The sequence below is a fragment of the Pelodiscus sinensis genome, chromosome 1 (genome assembly GCF_052426305.1).
Source record: "Pelodiscus sinensis isolate ZL-2025 chromosome 1, ASM5242630v1, whole genome shotgun sequence".
NCBI lineage: Eukaryota > Metazoa > Chordata > Testudines > Trionychidae > Pelodiscus > Pelodiscus sinensis.
In genome coordinates this window covers 79612501-79620102 of record NC_143052.1, presented here as the reverse complement: position 1 = coordinate 79620102, position 7602 = coordinate 79612501, and the positions used below count along the sequence as shown (strand labels likewise).

Genomic DNA, 7602 nt, shown 5'->3' with positions numbered 1-7602 from the left:
CTGGCCTATCATTGTTCTGGATGTGCTAATAGGAGTCAAGCTTGTGATCCTTATGGCCAGGGCTCGCCGAACTGCGGCGAACCCCACTCACCAGCTGCACTGGCCGGCGATCTGTGCATGTGCAGGTCCTTCTGCGCATGCGCAGATCACCTGAACCTGGCTTTTTCAGGTTACAATCTACTCGCCCGTGGCGAATAGATTGTATTTGTCGAGCCCAGCTTATTGCTAGAGGAAGTGGGGTGCTATCTTACCCCAGCTACATGTGACCTTCACTTAAGACCTGTTTTTGTTTCCTTGTTTCCACTGCAACAATAGTTGTTGATTCTATATCTTCTATTAGAAGACCAAATGTTGATGCCAGGACGAAAATCAGTACTACAATGGGATTGCAAGGAGGCCACAACAGTCATGCCTACTGAAAAATTATAATGGATCAAGTAGATTAAAATGGAGGTGATGGCCTCACTGTAGAAGCAATGAAGCAATGCTGGCATCCTGAAGACCTTCACTGAAATCACTTTTGCTAGATGTCCCTTCTTTTGGGCATGAAGTTTTAAAGCTTAAAGTAAAAGACAATATATATTAGCCATGTAGAACAAAATTTCTGCAGCTTCATCCCTTGCTGCTTATAATACTCGAAACCCCTCAAATCCTTATGTGGCCACCATTATGGTGAGAAAGGGATGTTAGTCTAAATGTTTCCTTAGAAAGAAGAATATAGCATCTGTCCCACCTTTCAAGATGGATATCTAGTTGGGAGTCTTGCCTGACCAAAAGTGAGGACACAAAATGGTAAAAGACTACTAGCTCCATCCTCTTCAAGAATCAAAGGAAATAGGAAATGTTCGGCCTGACAAAGTTTTCTTTCACCTACAGATTCTTTAGAATAAAACAGTGACTGAGCTGAAAAGTAGAAACTGCCATGTGGTTTCTTTTAGGCTTCCCTACTCAGCTGGCTATGTATGTGTGAGAATGTAAGGTTGAAAAGTCACCCTTTAAATGCACACACATGAACACATCTGTTTGCTCAATTGAGAGACTCAACATACTGTCTCCTTACCCAAGATAGGAAATGTTTGGCAGTTCCCCAATTGCTACCTACAATACAGTCAATCTGCATGTGGAAATGACCCTTGCTGTTTCCCATTATTTGTTTTCAATTAGACCGAAGCCATGTTCATCAGCAAAATGGCTTCCACATGTGTTGTCAAATAAGAACTGCGGAGCAGCAGAGACACTACGAAAGATGGATGGGGAGGAAGGAAGAGGGAGATGGAAGGGATAGAATGGCAGTTCTCCCAGCCTGAGGGAAGATGTGAGGAAAGGGAATCCTATCCAAGCCATCAAGGGAAGCCCAATTACACTAACTTCCTGATGAGACTTGATGTATGGGGAAAGTAGTTCTTCTAGGTGCTTTGGGCTGAAATTAGGCTTGCCACATACTCATGGATAACAGAGTGGCCTGGTGGAGAATGCAGATCATTTCACTGACTTTTAAAATCAAGAATGGATGTTTTCTAAAGTATCTGTCTAGGAATTTGGGGGAAGTTTTATGGCCTTGGTTATACAAAGGATTGGAGTAGATTATCATAATGGTTTCTCTGGGTATTCATAGATTCCAAGACCAGAAGAAACTAAACTCAAAGCTGAGAATGCAGGTGTTCATTAGGGATATAAGCAATAAGTCGCTTTCCCCCTACCACCACTACCCCTTGCTGCCTTTTAGAGGCAGCAAGGGGAGCACAGGAGCTGGTGTTGGTGGCAGCCATCTTAAGCTGGTTTACCCCCCCAGCCACCATCTCTACAGGGGGTAGTGGGGAGAGGGCTCGTGCCTAGTCCCAGAGGTGCCTCTGCTTTTTAAATGGATTAAGAGCCTAAAGTGCAGAAGGGGGGGGGGACCAGTGTGAGCCAGGGCAGCTGATTCCCAGCTCACACAGGGTCCCCCTGCTGCGCACCAGCCTATTAAATGGTTCTTAATCCATTCAAAAGACAGAACCACTGCAGGATTAGCTCCTGGACTGGGAGCGAACCCCACTGTGGCCCCCACTAATTGACTAGCGGATGGAAAATCTGACTAGTCGATTAGCTGATTAAACTAAATTTAACATCCTTAGTGTGTATACTATTAATATTAGACAATTTTTTCAAATGTAATTGACCATTTCAAATTTTATAAATTCAATAAATTGTGAACTCAAATTTGTCTTGAAACTGTCTCCCTCATTTTGACCAGCAGTAATTAGGGATGCTCGCTGTTAAGAGATGGGATTACCATGGTCCTCTGACTGGGTTTTATGAATGATCAATGCACCACCTATACATACAGGAATATTACCATAGCCACATCACACACATGGAAAGAGGCAAATATTGGGGACTCCATTATATTGTTGGAAAACAGTACACTAGTTTTGAAGTACTGCCCTGACATGATGGAAAAATGAAGCAATTGCAGCATTTTCTACTGCCGTTCAAAGCACAGTTACAAAGATGGTTGAGAGTTTCCTAAACAGTCAGACTCCCTACAATGGCGAACGTAAACACTTCAAATGGAAGGGATACTACTGTTTCATTGGAAAGGACATCTACAATTCATCAACACCTAAAAGGCAACTGTAAATATAACAGCACTGATGTAGATAAATGTACCCTGGAAAATCTTTGCTAAGAGTTAAAGGAGTCCCTACAAGATCACTCGGACACCTTGACTATTTGTTTCACCCAACATGTAAGTTAACACTTTTTAGACAAGATATAGTTCGGGCAAAAAAAAAAGTACCGGTAGCTGAAAACTGACTGCTATGTGATTTGTTTTCTTCGTACAGAAGACCAGGCATAGATGGAATCACTGTAGTCAATGAAGATCAGATTAGGTCGTAGGACTACTATGACCTAAGAAGCTCTGGTTCTGAGGTCACTCACCTTATTATGACTTGCCTTCCATGTCAAGAAGTTCTTCACCCACTGAGACAGGTCTGAAAAGACTGAGATTTGCAGCATGGTTCTTAAACAGAACCAGTTGAGCAAAGCATGGTATTTTCAGGGAAATCATTTAATACTGGTCTCTTTAAAGGTATCCGTACTCAGATCTCATTTGGTTTACTAAAGTGAATGTGTGGAATGCTGTGCAGAATGGAATGTATTAAGGATTTATACTCAGTGTATCTAAGGCAGGGGTGGGGAACCTCAGGCCCGGGCGCCGCATTTGCCCCTTCCCCCAGCTTACCCAGATTCAGCTCCCAAGGCTCAGGACCACCCCCAGAATTCGAGAGCTTGCACTGGCACTCCAGTCTTCTTCCCCCTCCCCCTTACCATGGGGTTAGACCACAAAATCTGAGTCTGGGCCCTCTTTGGCTCAGGTGTACAAGGGGAAGGTAGGGAGTGTCTTCTCCTCAGATGAGCACATCAGTGAGGGGGGTTTGTTTTTGTTCTCACTTCTGTGCAGCCCCTGACTGATTTTTTTTTTCTGTGTCAGAGGCCCATGACCCAAAAAGCTTCTCCACACTGATATAAGACTTTGTGTACCCTTCCAAGTTTTAATGCAGCCGTGTTATCACTACACTAGCTCTGGGGGAGAACTAATTCAGCACTCTAGATAAACTACCTCTAGGAGCAACATAGCTTTCAGCTCTGGGATCTTGTTTCTACTGGCACTTTAGCACACTAGCTTGCTGCACTTGGGAGGTGTATTTTTTATTTTATTTTATTAAGACCCCTGAGTGAGACAAGTTACAGCACTGTAACTTGCTGGTGTAGACAAACCCTAATCTTAGTGGCTCTTGCCCATTCAAACTCTTTATTTACTCCCCTTATCCTTTTAAAGTCACACTGATGGACCTTGCACCTCAACAGGTGAAGAGGCCTTCCTCAGCTAGGATTTCATAACCATAGTTCTTTGGGTCTGAAGACTTCACCCTTTAAAGTGGTATTTCATAAATCCAAAAACATAGCTCAGCAATCTTTCTGCTGGAACCCCAACGATCAAGGTAATTGGTATGCATTACATTCTCAGTTGTCAATGAGTATTCTCTTGGTGTCTAAAGTCCTTTTTAACTATTATGTGAGTGAAGCATAGGTCTGAGGTGCAAGAAGACTAGCTCCATATGGATCTGCTATCTCTGATAGGACAGTCTTGAGTGGAAAAGATAGGCAAGTGAAATGGAACTAGGTCGTCACTGTGCAACATGGTTTCTTGTAATAGCATGAATCTCAAACTATGCAGTCTTGGCAAAGGATCTTTAGTGGTACTAGCTAACCGATTGTCTACATAGTGATTGAGTAGTTTCTATACTATTTTTGTATAATTGGTATTCCTCCTCCTAGCTCACTTTAGTTTTGATAGGAAAGGTTCAAGTATACTTTAAATGTTTCTTATAGCAGCTATAGAGAGGAAATCCTGCTAGATGGAATCTAGTGAGCAAGCAATCTACTGCCTGGGATTGCACACATGTGAAGATCTAGTTGTCTACATTGATTGACTTGAGACTAGACCCTACATGTAATCAACAAGTGTGTTTCTTCAAGAGTATCTGCCAAATGGGAACTTTTCACTTTGCTGTGCATATAATGTCCATTTGGAAAAGTACTTTTTTCACCCTTTTAAAAGCCTCTTTGGCCTACCTTGCTTTTTAAAAAAGATACTCTAATTCTAAACATACCTTTCAATCTGCCAAGATCCAAATAATGGGACACTGACATTTCTGAAAAGCACGACACTACTCTAAACATAAGTAGCTTAAATTGATGTGAAAAATCTATCTTCAGTAAATTCTATACCCTTGGGCTCATCATCCTGCCTTACAGTTGTGAACTATTTGAAACAAAGCTGCACTAAATACTGTATGCAGGAGGTGGAAAGCATGGTCTAAACAGAATGGCATATATATGCTGCAATTTAAAAATATATTTCAGTATTGCTCTTTTGTTAAGAGTAAAAAAGGCTTTAAATAAAGATCAAAGGACCTTGTTACAAATACTACATTTTAAAGATGAATAAGGTTAAAGGGTCCCAATGCAAGGTATAGTTCACTTCTGAGCCCTCACCCTCAAGGGTGAAAGTAGTTGTGGAAAGTAAGGATTCATGTGCTTGTTCTGTAACTATTGTAGACGGTCATGAATGGAACAGGGTTGGGATCAATTATATGGTGACCCTTCTTTCTACTGTGAATTGGGATTCTTATTCTCAGGCATGAGTCTTGCAAATTCCAGTGGCTCTGGGTCCCAGAAAAGCACAAGCAAACATCACATTTGTCAGGCATCAAGTTAATGTTAATGAACCAACCATGCAATAAAAATCAGACATTAAACTTTCTTCCCTGCATTTTCCTAGCCTAAGGAAGTATCCTTATCTGAGGCCCCCTGCTATTTCCCAATGTTTGTACAGGACATACTGCCCCTCTCTGGGCTGGCAATATGTATATGCTTGCAGCTAAGCTGATTATCCCAGTCAAGCCAGGCCTCATGCTGAGGTGTAATTGAATAGAGCATGTCTGGCTTTCTCCCCACAGACTGTTTCACCATGGAAAGGCCGATTTCCTGTGCAAACTTACCCAACCTTCCTTCCCCTTCAACAGAAGGTTTGTCTGTTTGGCTGACTAGACAAGAATAGTTTCAAAAAGCTGCTGGCTCATGGCTTGTGTTGAGTCTCCTGCCATATTGCCTTGTCCTTGTGATTCATGGCAGGGGGCTCGGTTTTTTTACTGCTGCAAGGTGCCCATAATTGTACATGCGGTTCCCACCAAGTAGAACATGCAGTCAAAGCCCCAGCCAGGTTTGTGGGGCCATGTCAGATTTTACGTTGCCTTCCTTTGTCTTAACTTGATCCTTTGCCTTCACCTGTTGCTGCTATCTGTTGGGTATCTTTACTAGCATCCCCCATGTGACTTAGAGGCATAGTCACAGTAACAGGGAGCTTACATTGACCCAAGACAAAATTTGTTAGACACATACACAGCTAGGTTGATGCAATGCCAATGCAAGCACCCATCAATGTATACAGAAGCAACATACTACAGATGCATCAACTGAACTTTTATAGTCTAAACATGGCCTGAACCTATTTATTAACCTACTTGACTGGAAACTTAGATGACTTTATAGACAGACAATGATTAACTGCAATTTTCAATGGATTTCTCTAAAGCTTGTCTTAAGCAGGTGAGAGCTTTAGAAATATGAGGAGTTTTTTAAACTTTTAAAAATAGCAGGATTATAATGTGTAGGAAAACCTACAGAACCTAATGTGTTTTCAGTGTACTGTGCAGCATTACAATTGTTTGGTAGCACACATGTTCAGCATGGTTAATGCCACATTGATGGGTGTTATGCTGTGGGGGGAGGTAATTATACCAAGTACAACCAAGCTATGTTAACTGAGTGTATTATGCTCTTCTCAATATTGCTTTCACCATGTCAAGCATCTCACAAGATCTTGCAAAACTGAAGTCATCTTAAGAAATAGAAAATAGGAAACTTGTCAAAGCAAAGATGTGTGAATACTTTTGTACCAAGCATGGTTACAGTACTTGTATGGCCCATCATCCCTTCGAATGTAGTGATCAAAATGAGAGAGGGGGAAGTGAGGCACCAAGAACAAAGCTGGCACAACCAAGGGGATCAAACTTAATTGTTTTGTTACGATATCTAATGAGTCTTTATAGTATGATTTGACAAATTATAATGCTAGCTGAAATGCCTACCTTTGAAGTACACCTTCTGTGTAAGGTGAACATACTCTGAGGATTTGCTTCCCAGGAAATGTCTCCTTTCTGTGTTTTTGACAATATCATGGGTTAAGTGCAGTTATTTGGTCCCTTGAACATTTTTTTAAAGAATAAACAGTGAGTGTAATTGAACAAATGGCTACAACTTTTAGTAGATGGGGGGAGGAGAGGAGGCTGACTACTATATATTTTAGAGAATTTGTCTGTGTCTATCAGTTTGTTCAAGAATGCCTCCTAAATGTGATAATAGATGGGATTACTACATTTGGTCTATAGCTTCCTCTTCTCCTAACTTAAAGCAGGGTCAGGGTTGGGTTGTGCCAGCATAATGGGATATGCCTGGACTTAAGTTTTCTCATAAAATGGAAATGGAGGGGTCTGGCAGAAGGGACAGTCACTCTAGAGAATGACCACAGGGGAATAGCAAGGGGCCAGAGATGGGGACCTGGGCATCTCTAACCCCAGTGGGCCAGGAGGGGGAAGAGGTAGAAAAAGGGACAACTATCTACTATTTTTCAGAGTTTTGTATGTGTTTGTCCCCCAGCCAGCTGACCTGCACTCCACTTCTGGCCCCATAGTGCTGAGGCTGTCCTCTCTTCTTGGGGCAGCCTCAATCCTGAACCCCTCATCTCCAGTCCCAGAACAATGATTTCAATGAAGTATCAAATAAGTTTTGTTTTATGGTATCAAAGGCTAGGAATGCCCCTCTAACATGTATATTAGCGAAGCTAGACAGTCCCTATGCCAAAAGATAATGGATACAAATCAGACATCTCATGGTAACACAGGTAAACCTGCAGGGGAACATTTTAACCCATGTGGTAACTCAATCATGGATTTCAAAGTAGATGTTCTTCTACAAAGGAACATCACCAGCCAA

General features: G+C 41.9%; 1 long non-coding RNA gene across 1 annotated transcript; it reads right to left on the bottom strand.

Moving 5' to 3' along the window:
- Positions 1 to 406: 406 nt before the first annotated feature.
- LOC112544264 (uncharacterized) lies at positions 407 to 3073 on the bottom strand. The gene is made up of 2 exons (XR_003087578.3): positions 2780 to 3073; positions 407 to 559 (listed from the first exon to the last, which is right to left on the bottom strand). It is a non-coding gene; the product is annotated as an uncharacterized LOC112544264 (long non-coding RNA).
- Positions 3074 to 7602: the final 4529 nt, after the last annotated feature.